Here is a 17479-nt window from a genome sequence, read left to right as displayed (position 1 = left end):
AATGAGTTGAGTTGATGAGTTGAGTTGATGAGTTGAGTTGATGAGTTGATGAGTTGAGTTGATGAGTTGATGAGTTGAGTTGATGAGTTGATGAGTTGAGTTGATGAGTTGAGTTGATGAGTTGAGTTGATGAATTGATGAGTTGAGTTGATGAGTTGAGTTGATGAGTTGAGTTTATTTTATTTATTTTATTTATTTTATTTATTTTATTTATTTTATTTATTTTATTTATTTTATTTATTTTATTTATTTTATTTATTTTATTTATTTTATTTATTTTATTTATTTTATTTATTTTATTTATTTTATTTATTTTATTTATTTTATTTATTTTATTTATTTTATTTATTTTATTTAAGCGATTCCACTTTAAGCAATTCCACTTTTTCCACCTTTTTCCACCTTTTTCACCTTTTTGGAAAGTGGAAAAAAGTGGATAAAAGTGGGAAAAAAAGTGGAAAAAGGTGGGCAAAAAAGGTGGAAAAAAGTGGAAAAAGTAGGAAAAAAAGTGGGGAAAAAGTGGAAAAAAACTGGATAAAACTGGAAAAAAGTGGAAAAAGTGAAAAAAACTGAAAAAAATCAAAGGGTGGAAAAAGTTGATGAGTTGAGTTGATGAGTTGAGTTGATGAGTTGAGTTGATGAGTTGATGAGTTGAGTTGATGAGTTGAGTTGATGAGTTGATGAGTTGAGTTGATGAATTGATGAGTTGAGTTGATGAGTTGAGTTGATGAGTTTAGTTGATGAGTTGAGTTAATGAGTTGAGTTGATGAGTTGAGTTGATGAGTTGATGAGTTGAGTTGATGAGTTGAGTTGATGAGTTGAGTTGATGAGTTGATGAGTTGAGTTGATGAGTTGAGTTGATGAGTTGATGAGTTGAGTTGATGAGTTGAGTTGATGAGTTGATGAGTTGAGTTGATGAGTTGAGTTGATGAGTTGAGTTGATGAGTTGAGTTGATGAGTTGATGAGTTGAGTTGATGAGTTGAGTTGATGAGTTGATGAGTTGAGTTGATGAGTTGAGTTGATGAGTTGATGAGTTGAGTTGATGAGTTGAGTTGATGAGTTGAGTTGATGAGTTGATGAGTTGAGTTGACGAGTTGAGTTGATGAGTTGAGTTGATGAGTTGAGTTGATGAGTTGATGAGTTGAGTTGATGAGTTGAGTTGATGAGTTGAGTTGATGAGTTGATGAGTTGAGTTGATGAGTTGAGTTGATGAGTTGAGTTGATGAGTTGAGTTGATGAGTTGATGAGTTGAGTTGATGAGTTGATGAGTTGAGTTGATGAGTTGAGTTGATGAGTTGATGAGTTGAGTTGATGAGTTGGGTTGATGAGTTGAGTTGATGAGTTGAGTTGATGAGTTGATGAGTTGAGTTGATGAGTTGAGTTGATGAGTTGATGAGTTGAGTTGATGAGTTGAGTTGATGAGTTGAGTTGATGAGTTGATGAGTTGAGTTGATGAGTTGAGTTGATGAGTTGAGTTGATGAGTTGAGTTAATGAGTTGAGTTGATGAGTTGAGTTGATGAGTTGAGTTGATGAGTTGATGAGTTGAGTTGATGAGTTGATGAGTTGAGTTGATGAGTTGATGAGTTGAGTTGATGAGTTGAGTTGATGAGTTGAGTTGATGAATTGATGAGTTGAGTTGATGAGTTGAGTTGATGAGTTGAGTTTATTTTATTTATTTTATTTATTTTATTTATTTTATTTATTTTATTTATTTTATTTATTTTATTTATTTTATTTATTTTATTTATTTTATTTATTTTATTTATTTTATTTATTTTATTTATTTTATTTAAGCGATTCCACTTTAAGCAATTCCACTTTTTCCACCTTTTTCCACCTTTTTCACCTTTTTGGAAAGTGGAAAAAAGTGGATAAAAGTGGAAAAAAAAGTGGAAAAAAAAGTGGAAAAAGGTGGGCAAAAAGTAAAAAAGTAGGAAAAAAAGTGGGGAAAAAAGTGGAAAAAAACTGGATAAAACTGGAAAAAAGTGGAAAAAGTGAAAAAAACTGAAAAAAATCAAAGGGTGGAAAAAGTTGATGAGTTGAGTTGATGAGTTGAGTTGATGAGTTGAGTTGATGAGTTGATGAGTTGAGTTGATGAGTTGAGTTGATGAGTTGATGAGTTGAGTTGATGAATTGATGAGTTGAGTTGATGAGTTGAGTTGATGAGTTTAGTTGATGAGTTGAGTTAATGAGTTGAGTTGATGAGTTGAGTTGATGAGTTGATGAGTTGAGTTGATGAGTTGAGTTGATGAGTTGAGTTGATGAGTTGATGAGTTGAGTTGATGAGTTGAGTTGATGAGTTGATGAGTTGAGTTGATGAGTTGAGTTGATGAGTTGATGAGTTGAGTTGATGAGTTGAGTTGATGAGTTGAGTTGATGAGTTGATGAGTTGAGTTGACGAGTTGAGTTGATGAGTTGAGTTGATGAGTTGAGTTGATGAGTTGATGAGTTGAGTTGATGAGTTGAGTTGATGAGTTGAGTTGATGAGTTGATGAGTTGAGTTGATGAGTTGAGTTGATGAGTTGAGTTGATGAGTTGATGAGTTGAGTTGATGAGTTGATGAGTTGAGTTGATGAGTTGAGTTGATGAGTTGATGAGTTGAGTTGATGAGTTGAGTTGATGAGTTGAGTTGATGAGTTGATGAGTTGAGTTGATGAGTTGAGTTGATGAGTTGATGAGTTGAGTTGATGAGTTGAGTTGATGAGTTGAGTTGATGAGTTGATGAGTTGAGTTGATGAGTTGAGTTGATGAGTTGAGTTAATGAGTTGAGTTGATGAGTTGAGTTGATGAGTTGAGTTGATGAGTTGATGAGTTGAGTTGATGAGTTGATGAGTTGAGTTGATGAGTTGATGAGTTGAGTTGATGAGTTGAGTTGATGAGTTGAGTTGATGAATTGATGAGTTGAGTTGATGAGTTGAGTTGATGAGTTGAGTTTATTTTATTTGTTTTATTTATTTTATTTATTTTATTTATTTTATTTATTTTATTTATTTTATTTATTTTATTTATTTTATTTATTTTATTTATTTTATTTAAGCGATTCCACTTTAAGCAATTCCACTTTTTCCACCTTTTTCCACCTTTTTCACCTTTTTGGAAAGTGGAAAAAAGTGGATAAAAGTGGAAAAAAAAGTGGAAAAAGGTGGGCAAAAAGTAAAAAAGTAGGAAAAAAAGTGGGGAAAAAAGTGGAAAAAAACTGGATAAAACTGGAAAAAAGTGGAAAAAGTGGAAAAAACTGAAAAAAATCAAAGGGTGGAAAAAGTTGATGAGTTGAGTTGATGAGTTGAGTTGATGAGTTGAGTTGATGAGTTGATGAGTTGAGTTGATGAGTTGAGTTGATGAGTTGATGAGTTGAGTTGATGAATTGATGAGTTGAGTTGATGAGTTGAGTTGATGAGTTTAGTTGATGAGTTGAGTTAATGAGTTGAGTTGATGAGTTGAGTTGATGAGTTGAGTTGATGAGTTGATGAGTTGAGTTGATGAGTTGAGTTGATGAGTTGAGTTGATGAGTTGAGTTGATGAGTTGATGAGTTGAGTTGATGAGTTGAGTTGATGAGTTGAGTTGATGAGTTGATGAGTTGAGTTGATGAGTTGAGTTGATGAGTTGAGTTGATGAGTTGATGAGTTGAGTTGATGAGTTGAGTTGATGAGTTGATGAGTTGAGTTGATGAGTTGATGAGTTGAGTTGATGAGTTGAGTTGATGAGTTGATGAGTTGAGTTGATGAGTTGAGTTGATGAGTTGAGTTGATGAGTTGATGAGTTGATGAGTTGAGTTGATGAGTTGAGTTGATGAGTTGAGTTGATGAGTTGATGAGTTGAGTTGATGAGTTGAGTTGATGAGTTGAGTTAATGAGTTGAGTTGATGAGTTGAGTTGATGAGTTGAGTTGATGAGTTGATGAGTTGAGTTGATGAGTTGATGAGTTGAGTTGATGAGTTGATGAGTTGAGTTGATGAGTTGATGAGTTGAGTTGATGAGTTGAGTTGATGAGTTGAGTTGATGAATTGATGAGTTGAGTTGATGAGTTGAGTTGATGAGTTGAGTTTATTTTATTTATTTTATTTATTTTATTTATTTTATTTATTTTATTTATTTTATTTATTTTATTTATTTTATTTATTTTATTTATTTTATTTATTTTATTTATTTTATTTATTTTATTTATTTTATTTATTTTATTTAAGCGATTCCACTTTAAGCAATTCCACTTTTTCCACCTTTTTCCACCTTTTTCACCTTTTTGGAAAGTGGAAAAAAGTGGATAAAAGTGGGAAAAAAAGTGGAAAAAGGTGGGCAAAAAAGGTGGAAAAAAGTGGAAAAAGTAGGAAAAAAAGTGGGGAAAAAAGTGGAAAAAAACTGGATAAAACTGGAAAAAAGTGGAAAAAGTGGAAAAAACTGAAAAAAATCAAAGGGTGGAAAAAGTTGATGAGTTGAGTTGATGAGTTGAGTTGATGAGTTGAGTTGATGAGTTGATGAGTTGAGTTGATGAGTTGAGTTGATGAGTTGATGAGTTGATGAATTGATGAGTTGAGTTGATGAGTTGAGTTGATGAGTTTAGTTGATGAAATGAGTTAATGAGTTGAGTTGATGAGTTGAGTTGATGAGTTGAGTTGATGAGTTGAGTTGATGAGTTGATGAGTTGAGTTGATGAGTTGAGTTGATGAGTTGAGTTGATGAGTTGAGTTGATGAGTTGATGAGTTGAGTTGACGAGTTGAGTTGATGAGTTGAGTTGATGAGTTGAGTTGATAAGTTGATGAGTTGAGTTGATGAGTTGAGTTGATGAGTTGAGTTGATGAGTTGAGTTGATGAGTTGAGTTGATGAGTTGAGTTGATGAGTTGATGAGTTGAGTTGATGAGTTGATGAGTTGAGTTGATGAGTTGAGTTGATGAGTTGATGAGTTGAGTTGATGAGTTGAGTTGATGAGTTGAGTTGATGAGTTGAGTTGATGAGTTGATGAGTTGAGTTGATGAGTTGATGAGTTGAGTTGATGAGTTGAGTTGATGAGTTGATGAGTTGAGTTGATGAGTTGAGTTGATGAGTTGAGTTGATGAGTTGAGTTGATGAGTTGATGAGTTGAGTTGATGAGTTGAGTTGATGAGTTGATGAGTTGAGTTGATGAGTTGAGTTGATGAGTTGAGTTGATGAGTTGATGAGTTGAGTTGATGAGTTGAGTTGATGAGTTGAGTTGATGAGTTGAGTTAATGAGTTGAGTTGATGAGTTGAGTTGATGAGTTGAGTTGATGAGTTGATGAGTTGAGTTGATGAGTTGATGAGTTGAGTTGATGAGTTGATGAGTTGAGTTGATGAGTTGAGTTGATGAGTTGAGTTGATGAATTGATGAGTTGAGTTGATGAGTTGAGTTGATGAGTTGAGTTTATTTTATTTATTTTATTTATTTTATTTATTTTATTTATTTTATTTATTTTATTTATTTTATTTATTTTATTTATTTTATTTATTTTATTTATTTTATTTATTTTATTTATTTTATTTATTTTATTTATTTTATTTATTTTATTTATTTTATTTATTTTATTTATTTTATTTATTTTATTTATTTTATTTATTTTATTTATTTTATTTGATTCCACTTTAAGCAATTCCACTTTTTCCACCTTTTTCCACCTTTTTCACCTTTTTGGAAAGTGGAAAAAAGTGGATAAAAGTGGAAAAAAAAGTGGAAAAAGGTGGGCAAAAAAGGTGGAAAAAAGTGGAAAAAGTAGGAAAAAAAGTGGGGAAAAAAGTGGAAAAAAACTGGATAAAACTGGAAAAAAGTGGAAAAAGTGGAAAAAACTGAAAAAAATCAAAGGGTGGAAAAAGTTGATGAGTTGAGTTGATGAGTTGAGTTGATGAGTTGAGTTGATGAGTTGATGAGTTGAGTTGATGAGTTGAGTTGATGAGTTGATGAGTTGAGTTGATGAATTGATGAGTTGAGTTGATGAGTTGAGTTGATGAGTTGAGTTGATGAGTTGATGAGTTGAGTTGATGAGTTGATGAGTTGAGTTGATGAGTTGAGTTGATGAGTTGAGTTGATGAATTGATGAGTTGAGTTGATGAGTTGAGTTGAGTTTATTTTATTTATTTTATTTATTTTATTTATTTTATTTATTTTATTTATTTTATTTATTTTATTTATTTTATTTATTTTATTTATTTTATTTATTTTATTTATTTTATTTATTTTATTTATTTTATTTATTTTATTTATTTTATTTATTTTATTTATTTTATTTATTTTATTTATTTTATTTAAGCGATTCCACTTTAAGCAATTCCACTTTTTCCACCTTTTTCCACCTTTTTCACCTTTTTGGAAAGTGGAAAAAAGTGGATAAAAGTGGAAAAAAAAGTGGAAAAAGGTGGGCAAAAAAGGTGGAAAAAAGTGGAAAAAGTAGGAAAAAAAGTGGGGAAAAAAGTGGAAAAAAACTGGATAAAACTGGAAAAAAGTGGAAAAAGTGGAAAAAACTGAAAAAAATCAAAGGGTGGAAAAAGTTGATGAGTTGAGTTGATGAGTTGAGTTGATGAGTTGAGTTGATGAGTTGATGAGTTGAGTTGATGAGTTGAGTTGATGAGTTGATGAGTTGAGTTGATGAATTGATGAGTTGAGTTGATGAGTTGAGTTGATGAGTTTAGTTGATGAGTTGAGTTAATGAGTTGAGTTGATGAGTTGAGTTGATGAGTTGAGTTGATGAGTTGATGAGTTGAGTTGATGAGTTGAGTTGATGAGTTGAGTTGATGAGTTGATGAGTTGAGTTGATGAGTTGAGTTGATGAGTTGATGAGTTGAGTTGATGAGTTGAGTTGATGAGTTGATGAGTTGAGTTGATGAGTTGAGTTGATGAGTTGAGTTGATGAGTTGATGAGTTGAGTTGACAAGATGAGTTGATGAGTTGAGTTGATGAGTTGATGAGTTGAGTTGATGAGTTGATGAGTTGAGTTGATGAGTTGAGTTGATGAGTTGAGTTGATGAATTGATGAGTTGAGTTGATGAGTTGAGTTGATGAGTTGAGTTTATTTTATTTATTTTATTTATTTTATTTATTTTATTTATTTTATTTATTTTATTTATTTTATTTATTTTATTTATTTTATTTATTTTATTTATTTTATTTATTTTATTTATTTTATTTATTTTATTTATTTTATTTATTTTATTTATTTTATTTATTTTATTTATTTTATTTATTTTATTTATTTTATTTATTTTATTTAAGCGATTCCACTTTAAGCAATTCCACTTTTTCCACCTTTTTCCACCTTTTTCACCTTTTTGGAAAGTGGAAAAAAGTGGATAAAAGTGGAAAAAAAAGTGGAAAAAGGTGGGCAAAAAAGGTGGAAAAAAGTGGAAAAAGTAGGAAAAAAAGCGGGGAAAAAAGTGGAAAAAAACTGGATAAAACTGGAAAAAAGTGGAAAAAGTGGAAAAAACTGAAAAAAATCAAAGGGTGGAAAAAGTTGATGAGTTGAGTTGATGAGTTGAGTTGATGAGTTGAGTTGATGAGTTGATGAGTTGAGTTGATGAGTTGAGTTGATGAGTTGATGAGTTGAGTTGATGAATTGATGAGTTGAGTTGATGAGTTGAGTTGATGAGTTGAGTTGATGAGTTGATGAGTTGAGTTGATGAGTTGATGAGTTGAGTTGATGAGTTGAGTTGATGAGTTGAGTTGATGAATTGATGAGTTGAGTTGATGAGTTGAGTTGATGAGTTGAGTTTATTTTATTTATTTTATTTATTTTATTTATTTTATTTATTTTATTTATTTTATTTATTTTATTTATTTTATTTATTTTATTTATTTTATTTATTTTATTTATTTTATTTATTTTATTTATTTTATTTATTTTATTTATTTTATTTATTTTATTTAAGCGATTCCACTTTAAGCAATTCCACTTTTTCCACCTTTTTCCACCTTTTTCACCTTTTTGGAAAGTGGAAAAAAGTGGATAAAAGTGGAAAAAAAAGTGGAAAAAGGTGGGCAAAAAAGGTGGAAAAAAGTGGAAAAAGTAGGAAAAAAAGTGGGGAAAAAAGTGGAAAAAAACTAGATAAAACTGGAAAAAAGTGGAAAAAGTGGAAAAAACTGAAAAAAATCAAAGGGTGGAAAAAGTTGATGAGTTGAGTTGATGAGTTGAGTTGATGAGTTGAGTTGATGAGTTGATGAGTTGAGTTGATGAGTTGAGTTGATGAGTTGATGAGTTGAGTTGATGAATTGATGAGTTGAGTTGATGAGTTGAGTTGATGAGTTTAGTTGATGAGTTGAGTTAATGAGTTGAGTTGATGAGTTGAGTTGATGAGTTGAGTTGATGAGTTGATGAGTTGAGTTGATGAGTTGATGAGTTGAGTTGATGAGTTGAGTTGATGAGTTGAGTTGATGAGTTGATGAGTTGAGTTGACAAGATGAGTTGATGAGTTGAGTTGATGAGTTGAGTTGATGAGTTGATGAGTTGAGTTGATGAGTTGAGTTGATGAGTTGAGTTGATGAGTTGATGAGTTGAGTTGATGAGTTGAGTTGATGAGTTGAGTTGATGAGTTGAGTTGATGAGTTGAGTTGATGAGTTGATGAGTTGAGTTGATGAGTTGATGAGTTGAGTTGATGAGTTGAGTTGATGAGTTGATGAGTTGAGTTGATGAGTTGAGTTGATGAGTTGAGTTGATGAGTTGAGTTGATGAGTTGATGAGTTGAGTTGATGAGTTGAGTTGATGAGTTGAGTTGATGAGTTGATGAGTTGAGTTGATGAGTTGAGTTGATGAGTTGAGTTAATGAGTTGAGTTGATGAGTTGAGTTGATGAGTTGAGTTGATGAGTTGATGAGTTGAGTTGATGAGTTGATGAGTTGAGTTGATGAGTTGATGAGTTGAGTTGATGAGTTGATGAGTTGAGTTGATGAGTTGAGTTGATGAGTTGAGTTGATGAATTGATGAGTTGAGTTGATGAGTTGAGTTGATGAGTTGAGTTTATTTTATTTATTTTATTTATTTTATTTATTTTATTTATTTTATTTATTTTATTTATTTTATTTATTTTATTTATTTCATTTATTTTATTTATTTTATTTATTTTATTTATTTTATTTATTTTATTTATTTTATTTATTTTATTTATTTTATTTATTTTATTTAAGCGATTCCACTTTAAGCAATTCCACTTTTTCCACCTTTTTCCACCTTTTTCACCTTTTTGGAAAGTGGAAAAAAGTGGATAAAAGTGGAAAAAAAAGTGGAAAAAGGTGGGCAAAAAAGTGGAAAAAAGTGGAAAAAGTAGGAAAAAAAGTGGGGAAAAAAGTGGAAAAAAACTGGATAAAACTGGAAAAAAGTGGAAAAAGTGGAAAAAACTGAAAAAAATCAAAGGGTGGAAAAAGTTGATGAGTTGAGTTGATGAGTTGAGTTGATGAGTTGAGTTGATGAGTTGATGAGTTGAGTTGATGAGTTGAGTTGATGAGTTGATGAGTTGAGTTGATGAATTGATGAGTTGAGTTGATGAGTTGAGTTGATGAGTTTAGTTGATGAGTTGAGTTAATGAGTTGAGTTGATGAGTTGAGTTGATGAGTTGAGTTGATGAGTTGATGAGTTGAGTTGATGAGTTGAGTTGATGAGTTGAGTTGATGAGTTGATGAGTTGAGTTGATGAATTGATGAGTTGAGTTGATGAGTTGAGTTGATGAGTTGAGTTTATTTTATTTATTTTATTTATTTTATTTATTTTATTTATTTTATTTATTTTATTTATTTTATTTATTTTATTTATTTTATTTATTTTATTTATTTTATTTATTTTATTTATTTTATTTATTTTATTTATTTTATTTATTTTATTTATTTTATTTGATTCCACTTTAAGCAATTCCACTTTTTCCACCTTTTTCCACCTTTTTCACCTTTTTGGAAAGTGGAAAAAAGTGGATAAAAGTGGAAAAAAAAGTGGAAAAAGGTGGGCAAAAAAGGTGGAAAAAAGTGGAAAAAGTAGGAAAAAAAGTGGGGAAAAAAGTGGAAAAAAACTGGATAAAACTGGAAAAAAGTGGAAAAAGTGGAAAAAACTGAAAAAAATCAAAGGGTGGAAAAAGTTGATGAGTTGAGTTGATGAGTTGAGTTGATGAGTTGAGTTGATTAGTTGATGAGTTGAGTTGATGAGTTGAGTTGATGAGTTGATGAGTTGAGTTGATGAATTGATGAGTTGAGTTGATGAGTTGAGTTGATGAGTTTAGTTGATGAGTTGAGTTAATGAGTTGAGTTGATGAGTTGAGTTGATGAGTTGAGTTGATGAGTTGATGAGTTGAGTTGATGAGTTGAGTTGATGAGTTGAGTTGATGAGTTGATGAGTTGAGTTGATGAGTTGAGTTGATGAGTTGATGAGTTGAGTTGATGAGTTGAGTTGATGAGTTGATGAGTTGAGTTGATGAGTTGAGTTGATGAGTTGAGTTGATGAGTTGATGAGTTGAGTTGACGAGTTGAGTTGATGAGTTGAGTTGATGAGTTGAGTTGATGAGTTGATGAGTTGAGTTGATGAGTTGAGTTGATGAGTTGAGTTGATGAGTTGATGAGTTGAGTTGATGAGTTGAGTTGATGAGTTGAGTTGATGAGTTGAGTTGATGAGTTGAGTTGATGAGTTGATGAGTTGAGTTGATGAGTTGATGAGTTGAGTTGATGAGTTGAGTTGATGAGTTGATGAGTTGAGTTGATGAGTTGAGTTGATGAGTTGAGTTGATGAGTTGAGTTGATGAGTTGATGAGTTGAGTTGATGAGTTGAGTTGATGAGTTGATGAGTTGAGTTGATGAGTTGAGTTGATGAGTTGATGAGTTGATGAGTTGAGTTGATGAGTTGAGTTGATGAGTTGAGTTGATGAGTTGAGTTAATGAGTTGAGTTGATGAGTTGGGTTGATGAGTTGAGTTGATGAGTTGATGAGTTGAGTTGATGAGTTGATGAGTTGAGTTGATGAGTTGATGAGTTGAGTTGATGAGTTGATGAGTTGAGTTGATGAGTTGAGTTGATGAGTTGAGTTGATGAATTGATGAGTTGAGTTGATGAGTTGAGTTGATGAGTTGAGTTTATTTTATTTATTTTATTTATTTTATTTATTTTATTTATTTTATTTATTTTATTTATTTTATTTATTTTATTTATTTTATTTATTTTATTTATTTTATTTATTTTATTTAAGCGATTCCACTTTAAGCAATTCCACTTTTTCCACCTTTTTCCATCTTTTTCACCTTTTTGGAAAGTGGAAAAAAGTGGATAAAAGTGGAAAAAAAAGTGGAAAAAGGTGGGCAAAAAAGGTGGAAAAAAGTGGAAAAAGTAGGAAAAAAAAGTGGGGAAAAAAGTGGAAAAAAACTGGATAAAACTGGAAAAAAGTGGAAAAAGTGGAAAAAACTGAAAAAAATCAAAGGGTGGAAAAAGTTGATGAGTTGAGTTGATGAGTTGAGTTGATGAGTTGAGTTGATGAGTTGATGAGTTGAGTTGATGAGTTGAGTTGATGAGTTGATTAGTTGAGTTGATGAATTGATGAGTTGAGTTGATGAGTTGAGTTGATGAGTTTAGTTGATGAGTTGAGTTAATGAGTTGAGTTGATGAGTTGAGTTGATGAGTTGAGTTGATGAGTTGATGAGTTGAGTTGATGAGTTGAGTTGATGAGTTGAGTTGATGAGTTGAGTTGATGAGTTGAGTTGATGAGTTGATGAGTTGAGTTGATGAGTTGAGTTGATGAGTTGAGTTGATGAGTTGATGAGTTGAGTTGATGAGTTGAGTTGATGAGTTGATGAGTTGAGTTGATGAGTTGAGTTGATGAGTTGATGAGTTGAGTTGATGAGTTGAGTTGATGAGTTGAGTTGATGAGTTGATGAGTTGAGTTGACAAGATGAGTTGATGAGTTGAGTTGATGAGTTGAGTTGATGAGTTGATGAGTTGAGTTGATGAGTTGAGTTGATGAGTTGAGTTGATGAGTTGATGAGTTGAGTTGATGAGTTGAGTTGATGAGTTGAGTTGATGAGTTGAGTTGATGAGTTGAGTTGATGAGTTGATGAGTTGAGTTGATGAGTTGATGAGTTGAGTTGATGAGTTGAGTTGATGAGTTGATGAGTTGAGTTGATGAGTTGATGAGTTGAGTTGATGAGTTGAGTTGATGAGTTGAGTTGATGAGTTGATGAGTTGAGTTGACGAGTTGAGTTGATGAGTTGAGTTGATGAGTTGAGTTGATGAGTTGATGAGTTGAGTTGATGAGTTGAGTTGATGAGTTGAGTTGATGAGTTGATGAGTTGAGTTGATGAGTTGAGTTGATGAGTTGATGAGTTGAGTTGATGAGTTGATGAGTTGAGTTGATGAGTTGAGTTGATGAGTTGATGAGTTGAGTTGATGAGTTGAGTTGATGAGTTGAGTTGATGAGTTGAGTTGATGAGTTGATGAGTTGAGTTGATGAGTTGAGTTGATGAGTTGATGAGTTGAGTTGATGAGTTGAGTTGATGAGTTGATGAGTTGATGAGTTGAGTTGATGAGTTGAGTTGATGAGTTGAGTTGATGAGTTGAGTTAATGAGTTGAGTTGATGAGTTGAGTTGATGAGTTGAGTTGATGAGTTGATGAGTTGAGTTGATGAGTTGATGAGTTGAGTTGATGAGTTGATGAGTTGAGTTGATGAGTTGATGAGTTGAGTTGATGAGTTGAGTTGATGAGTTGAGTTGATGAATTGATGAGTTGAGTTGATGAGTTGAGTTGATGAGTTGAGTTTATTTTATTTATTTTATTTATTTTATTTATTTTATTTATTTTATTTATTTTATTTATTTTATTTATTTTATTTATTTTATTTATTTTATTTATTTTATTTATTTTATTTATTTTATTTATTTTATTTATTTTATTTATTTTATTTATTTTATTTAAGCGATTCCACTTTAAGCAATTCCACTTTTTCCACCTTTTTCCATCTTTTTCACCTTTTTGGAAAGTGGAAAAAAGTGGATAAAAGTGGAAAAAAAAGTGGAAAAAGGTGGGCAAAAAAGGTGGAAAAAAGTGGAAAAAGTAGGAAAAAAAAGTGGGGAAAAAAGTGGAAAAAAACTGGATAAAACTGGAAAAAAGTGGAAAAAGTGGAAAAAACTGAAAAAAATCAAAGGGTGGAAAAAGTTGATGAGTTGAGTTGATGAGTTGAGTTGATGAGTTGAGTTGATGAGTTGATGAGTTGAGTTGATGAGTTGAGTTGATGAGTTGAGTTGATGAGTTGAGTTGATGAGTTGATGAGTTGAGTTGATGAGTTGATGAGTTGAGTTGATGAGTTGAGTTGATGAGTTGATGAGTTGAGTTGATGAGTTGATGAGTTGAGTTGATGAGTTGAGTTGATGAGTTGAGTTGATGAGTTGATGAGTTGAGTTGATGAGTTGAGTTGATGAGTTGAGTTGATGAGTTGAGTTAATGAGTTGAGTTGATGAGTTGAGTTGATGAGTTGAGTTGATGAGTTGATGAGTTGATGAGTTGAGTTGATGAGTTGAGTTGATGAGTTGATGAGTTGATGAGTTGAGTTGATGAGTTGAGTTGATGAGTTGAGTTGATGAGTTGAGTTAATGAGTTGAGTTGATGAGTTGAGTTGATGAGTTGAGTTGATGAGTTGATGAGTTGATGAGTTGAGTTGATGAGTTGAGTTGATGAGTTGAGTTGATGAGTTGAGTTGATGAGTTGAGTTGATGAGTTGATGAGTTGAGTTGATGAGTTGATGAGTTGAGTTGATGAGTTGATTTGATGAGTTGATGAGTTGAGTTGATGAGTTGAGTTTAATTTATTTATTGAGTTCCACTTTAAGCAATTCCAATTTTTCCACTTTTTCACCTTTTTGGAAAGTGGAAAAAAGTGGATAAATGTGGAAAAAAGTGGAAAAAGTGGAAACAATTTGGAAAACAGTTGAGTTGATGAGTTGATGAGTTGAGTTGATGAGTTGAGTTGATGAGTTGAGTTGATGAGTTGATGAGTTGAGTTGAGTTGATGAGTTGAGTTTATTTATTTTATTTATTTTATTTATTTTATTTATTTTATTTATTTTATTTATTTTATTTATTTTATTTATTTTATTTATTTTATTTATTTTATTTATTTTATTTATTTTATTTATTTTATTTATTTTATTTATTTTATTTATTTTATTTATTTTATTTATTTTATTTATTTTATTTATTTTATTTATTTTATTTATTTTATTTATTTTATTTATTTTATTTATTTTATTTATTTTATTTATTTTATTTAAGCGATTCCACTTTTTCCACTTTTTCCACCTTTTTCACCTTTTTGGAAAGTGGAAAAAAGTGGATAAAACTGTATAAAACTGGAAAAAGTGGAAAAAGTGGGGAAAAGAAGTGGGGGAAAAAGTGGAAAAAGTGGAAAAAACGGAAAAAATTCAAAGGGTGGAAAAAGGTGGAAAAAGTTGATGAGTTGAGTTGATGAGTTGAGTTGATGAGTTGAGTTGATGAGTTGAGTTGAGTTGATGAGTTGAGTTGATGAGTTGAGTGATGAGTTGAGTTGATGAGTTGATGAGTTGAGTTGATGAGTTGACTTGATGAGTTGAGTTGATGAGTTGATGAGTTGAGTTGATGAGTTGATGAGTTGAGTTGATGAGTTGAGTTGATGAGTTGAGTTGATGAGTTGATGAGTTGATGAGTTGAGTTGATGAGTTGAGTTGATGAGTTGAGTTGATGAGTTGATTTGATGAGTTGATGAGTTGAGTTGATGAGTTGAGTTTATTTTATTTATTTTATTTATTTTATTTATTTTATTTATTTTATTTATTTTATTTATTTTATTTATTTTATTTATTTTATTTATTTTATTTATTTTATTTATTTTATTTATTTTATTTATTTTATTTATTTTATTTATTTTATTTATTTTATTTATTTTATTTATTTTATTTATTTTATTTATTTTATTTATTTTATTTATTTTATTTATTTTATTTAAGCGATTCCACTTTTTCCACTTTTTCCACTTTTTCCACCTTTTTCCACCTTTTTCACCTTTTTGGAAAGTGGAAAAAAGTGGATAAAACTGTATAAAACTGGAAAAAGTGGAAAAAGTGGGGAAAAGAAGTGGGGAAAAAAGTGGAAAAAGTGGAAAAAACGGAAAAAATTCAAAGGGTGGAAAAAGGTGGAAAAAGTTGATGAGTTGAGTTGATGAGTTGAGTTGATGAGTTGAGTTGATGAGTTGAGTTGAGTTGATGAGTTGAGTTGATGAGTTGAGTGATGAGTTGAGTTGATGAGTTGATGAGTTGAGTTGATGAGTTGAGTTGATGAGTTGAGTTGATGAGTTGATGAGTTGAGTTGACAAGATGAGTTGATGAGTTGAGTTGATGAGTTGAGTTGATGAGTTGATGAGTTGAGTTGATGAGTTGAGTTGATGAGTTGAGTTGATGAGTTGATGAGTTGAGTTGATGAGTTGAGTTGATGAGTTGAGTTGATGAGTTGAGTTGATGAGTTGAGTTGATGAGTTGATGAGTTGAGTTGATGAGTTGATGAGTTGAGTTGATGAGTTGAGTTGATGAGTTGATGAGTTGAGTTGATGAGTTGATGAGTTGAGTTGATGAGTTGAGTTGATGAGTTGAGTTGATGAGTTGATGAGTTGAGTTGACGAGTTGAGTTGATGAGTTGAGTTGATGAGTTGAGTTGATGAGTTGATGAGTTGAGTTGATGAGTTGAGTTGATGAGTTGAGTTGATGAGTTGATGAGTTGAGTTGATGAGTTGAGTTGATGAGTTGATGAGTTGAGTTGATGAGTTGATGAGTTGAGTTGATGAGTTGATGAGTTGAGTTGATGAGTTGAGTTGATGAGTTGAGTTGATGAGTTGAGTTGATGAGTTGATGAGTTGAGTTGATGAGTTGAGTTGATGAGTTGATGAGTTGAGTTGATGAGTTGAGTTGATGAGTTGATGAGTTGATGAGTTGAGTTGATGAGTTGAGTTGATGAGTTGAGTTGATGAGTTGAGTTAATGAGTTGAGTTGATGAGTTGAGTTGATGAGTTGAGTTGATGAGTTGATGAGTTGAGTTGATGAGTTGATGAGTTGAGTTGATGAGTTGATGAGTTGAGTTGATGAGTTGATGAGTTGAGTTGATGAGTTGAGTTGATGAGTTGAGTTGATGAATTGATGAGTTGAGTTGATGAGTTGAGTTGATGAGTTGAGTTTATTTTATTTATTTTATTTATTTTATTTATTTTATTTATTTTATTTATTTTCATTTATTTTATTTATTTTATTTATTTTATTTATTTTATTTATTTTATTTATTTTATTTATTTTATTTATTTTATTTATTTTATTTATTTTATTTATTTTATTTAAGCGATTCCACTTTAAGCAATTCCACTTTTTCCACCTTTTTCCATCTTTTTCACCTTTTTGGAAAGTGGAAAAAAGTGGATAAAAGTGGAAAAAAAAGTGGAAAAAGGTGGGCAAAAAAGGTGGAAAAAAGTGGAAAAAGTAGGAAAAAAAAGTGGGGAAAAAAGTGGAAAAAAACTGGATAAAACTGGAAAAAAGTGGAAAAAGTGGAAAAAACTGAAAAAAATCAAAGGGTGGAAAAAGTTGATGAGTTGAGTTGATGAGTTGAGTTGATGAGTTGAGTTGATGAGTTGATGAGTTGAGTTGATGAGTTGAGTTGATGAGTTGAGTTGATGAGTTGAGTTGATGAGTTGATGAGTTGAGTTGATGAGTTGATGAGTTGAGTTGATGAGTTGAGTTGATGAGTTGATGAGTTGAGTTGATGAGTTGATGAGTTGAGTTGATGAGTTGAGTTGATGAGTTGAGTTGATGAGTTGATGAGTTGAGTTGATGAGTTGAGTTGATGAGTTGAGTTGATGAGTTGAGTTAATGAGTTGAGTTGATGAGTTGAGTTGATGAGTTGAGTTGATGAGTTGATGAGTTGATGAGTTGAGTTGATGAGTTGAGTTGATGAGTTGATGAGTTGATGAGTTGAGTTGATGAGTTGAGTTGATGAGTTGAGTTGATGAGTTGAGTTAATGAGTTGAGTTGATGAGTTGAGTTGATGAGTTGAGTTGATGAGTTGATGAGTTGATGAGTTGAGTTGATGAGTTGAGTTGATGAGTTGAGTTGATGAGTTGAGTTGATGAGTTGAGTTGATGAGTTGATGAGTTGAGTTGATGAGTTGATGAGTTGAGTTGATGAGTTGATTTGATGAGTTGATGAGTTGAGTTGATGAGTTGAGTTTAATTTATTTATTGAGTTCCACTTTAAGCAATTCCAATTTTTCCACTTTTTCACCTTTTTGGAAAGTGGAAAAAAGTGGATAAATGTGGAAAAAAGTGGAAAAAGTGGAAACAATTTGGAAAACAGTTGAGTTGATGAGTTGATGAGTTGAGTTGATGAGTTGAGTTGATGAGTTGAGTTGATGAGTTGATGAGTTGAGTTGAGTTGATGAGTTGAGTTTATTTATTTTATTTATTTTATTTATTTTATTTATTTTATTTATTTTATTTATTTTATTTATTTTATTTAT

This window comes from Notolepis coatsorum (genome assembly GCF_963971535.1).
Source record: "Notolepis coatsorum genome assembly, contig: SCAFFOLD_119, whole genome shotgun sequence".
Lineage (NCBI taxonomy): Eukaryota > Metazoa > Chordata > Actinopteri > Aulopiformes > Paralepididae > Notolepis > Notolepis coatsorum.
The sequence above is the reverse complement of the archived record's forward strand: the minus strand, read 5'-3'. Positions refer to the sequence as shown.